Raw genomic sequence first — 3,052 nt, 5'->3', positions numbered from 1 at the left:
TCCTGACGCTGGAACGGGCGGTCTTGCTGGTAGGGCCTCTGGCCCTGGCCATACCACTGGCGGATGCCTGTAAAGCGCTTACGGGAAGAAGCCTGAGGAGAGGACGACATACCGTGTTTCTTGGCCGCGGTCCTCATCCTATACTTGAAATTCAACTTCTCGTCTGTTTCGCGGTGGAAAAGGCCATCTTCATCGAAGGACATGTCCTCGATTGTGGAGCGGGCATTCTGGTTCAAGTCGGAGGACCTCAACCATGCATGTCTCCGCAAGGCGATGGCTGCTGACATGGATTTCGCGGCACAGTCAGTAGAATGTCTTGCCGATGTGATGATCCAGCTGCCAATTGAATGAGCCTCGTCCCGAACCTCGGAGAGAATGCCTTGGGAGTCGTCGGGAAGGTCAGGAATGAGAGGGGAGATCTTCTCCATGAGCCATTGTATGTATGCGCCCATACACGCGTTGTAATTGGCTACTCTCATCCCCAGGGCCGAAGAAAAGTAGGCCTTCTTAGCGAGGGCATCGATCTTCTTAGCCTCTCTGTCTGACGGCATCAAGGAAGCTTTAGGAGTGGAGGCGCGTTGGGAACCCTCCACGATGGCCGAGTTCTGGCGTGGATGTTCAAGCAGCCATGTCGGATGCGGAGCCACTCTGTACAGGGATTCGATCTTCCTGTTACTAGCAGCTGTCGATGCTGGGGCTGCCCACGAACGTCTGGCTAGCTTTTCCAAAGAGGGGAGCAGAGGAATGGCAGGTGGAGTGGGGAGCTTGCCATGAATCCTCCTTTCGATTGGATCAGAGGCCTCATCTTCTGCCTGAGCGAATTGAATATCAAGAGCGTTCCCCATCTTAATCACATGCTCGGCAAATGTGCGTACGTCGTCCGAGGTGGACACTGCACCCGGTTGGGCGAACTCCTGATTGGACGGCCGATAGTTGTCTTCAGAAGAGGCATCCGAGTCGTCTCCAGGATGGTAGCGAGCCTGAGAGGATGTCTCCTGTCTTGACTCCAGATCAACGACCTCCAGATCGGTGGCTGCCGAAGCGCGGCTGGGCGCGCGGGAGGGCCTAGAGGATGCACGTGGTCTAGGTCTCTCAGTAGGTGGCCTGAAGTGGGACTTGATGGAGTCGCGAGGAACAGCCATGTAGTAGGTGTCCGTCACCTCATCGTAGAAATAGTCGGCCTCGGAGGGGCGCGGAGGAGATGGCGAAGCGGCACGATGCACCAAGGCATGGTGGACCATCGACGCGGGCATCGGGGTGGGGGATCGCCTGTCCTCCCTCGGGCTGGCAGGTGACGCCGGCTCGGAAAGGTCCACAATAATGTCCTCCGGAGCATGACGGAACGTCGAGAGGGGCCGAGATCCGGATGGGGAAGTGCTTCAGCGCCCAGGACGGGTGTCGACGGTCTCGGGGGTCCGGAGGGTTCTAGCCGTGGAGCGAGGATCTGAAGGCCTCCGATCGGCATCCAATGGCTCTCGGGGGGTCTCCTTATGCCTGGACCCGTCTGTATCCCGTTTGTCAGAACGGTGGCGCTTGGCGGCCGAGTGTCCTCCGTCCGGGGACCTCGCACGGGACTTCTTTGAAGCCGAAGGCGCCAGTGGCACGGTGGCCTGGGCCTTGGCCGGGTCCGGAGACTTTAAGACCTTGGCGGTAGAGGCCTGAGGGACAGAGGATTTCGAGGCAGGACCCTTGTGGGAGCTCGAATCCTTGTCTGAAGCGCGGCCCTCCTTCGAGCTCTTTTTGCGCTTCTCCTGTTTATCCTTCTTGGAGGATCGAGGTGCGCCTTCCAGCGGGGCCTCGGTGACCGGGGCATCCAGGGAAGCTCGAGGAGCGAGCGGATGATGAGGTGGGAGCAACATCTCCAGCTCTATCAGGCTCGGCGGGAGCAAGTTGGGCCGGAGTCTCAGGCAAAGTCGGTAACGGGTTTGCGGCCGTGGAGGGAGCCGGTAGGGAAGACATAGCGCCCGCGGTGAAAACCTTCGTATAAATAGCGGCCTTCAATCTAGTCTCCCTATTTTTCCTGGCTTGAGGGGTTAAGGATTTGCACAGGGAACAGGATGCAGGAACATGCGTCTCGCCCAAACAAAAAAGGCAAGCCGAGTGGGGGTCTTGACCGGGAATCTTACCCCCGCAAACAGAACATTTCTTAAAGGGGACTGATGGCATGGTCCACTCACAACTCGTAGTCAGACAGTCCGAGGTCAATGCCAGTCCGGGAAGATTGCCAAATCAGAAGGAGCGAGCGAAAACACAGTCCAAAGTCCAAGCCAAATGGTCAATAACGGTCAAGTCAAAGAGTGGTCAAATAACGGTCCGAGGTCAACAACGTGATTCCAAACTGAGATTTCCAACAGTGAAGTTCCCTAAGCAGCTAACGCGGCGGAAAAAAGGAACTGGGGAAAGAGCGGGAAGGCAGGGGCTTTATAAGGGATGGGCGGAGCTACCGCCAAAAAGTTTCAACATGTTGCAAAGAGTACTTTGCCTAGTGATTCCAGAAGTTTCCGAAGGCACTGCGCAGGCGCAGTACAACCCATTTGTATGATTCGCAGAGACCACGAAGAAGAAAAAATATTTCTTCCACCTCTGGACTTGCAAAGACACAAGAGCCCTGCTAGAAGAATCTCAGGGCAACCAATCTTATTCTGAGATCACTGTCTGAACTACTGGACCCATTTCATGGAGATGAGGCAGGGATGGTGGGGTCTAGGATCCTTTTATGCGGATTTAATCTCTTCAGATCCTGTCCAGTAGACCTGCTGCAGTAATAATGACCTCGCGTTTTCACGACTTTTTTCTCTAGGCCAGGAACTGCAGAAAGATGCCTTTTCTCTGGAGGACTGCCTGAAAATAATTCAGCATTTTGATGTATCCTTTTGCAGAACAGCAGCTGGAACAATGGGTTAATGGGAAGTGGGGATTAATCACATGGAAACTTCACCTCTGGAAACAAAAGACTGTGTCTTTTTAAGTGAAAAAAAAGGCTGCAAGATGCAAAGATACTTCTGTGTGAGCAATGAAGTTTGTATTGACAACTGGGAGATCCAGGGACAGA

At 54.8% G+C, this 3,052-nt stretch overlaps 1 protein-coding gene across 1 annotated transcript in view; it reads left to right on the top strand.

The window, feature by feature from the left end:
- Positions 1-3,052, top strand: part of LOC121917519 (calpain small subunit 1-like) — a 14,901-nt gene that overhangs the window by 7,058 nt on the left and 4,791 nt on the right. Inside the window, exon 2 of the mRNA XM_042443554.1 lies at positions 2,801-2,865. The gene's annotated coding sequence lies outside the window, so the exon portion shown is untranslated. The remainder of the gene's footprint in view (positions 1-2,800; positions 2,866-3,052) is intronic.

Source organism: Sceloporus undulatus, unplaced genomic scaffold, assembly GCF_019175285.1.
Source record: "Sceloporus undulatus isolate JIND9_A2432 ecotype Alabama unplaced genomic scaffold, SceUnd_v1.1 scaffold_23, whole genome shotgun sequence".
Lineage (NCBI taxonomy): Eukaryota > Metazoa > Chordata > Lepidosauria > Squamata > Phrynosomatidae > Sceloporus > Sceloporus undulatus.
Note: the sequence above shows the minus strand (reverse complement) of the source record. Positions and strands in the feature narration are given on the sequence as shown.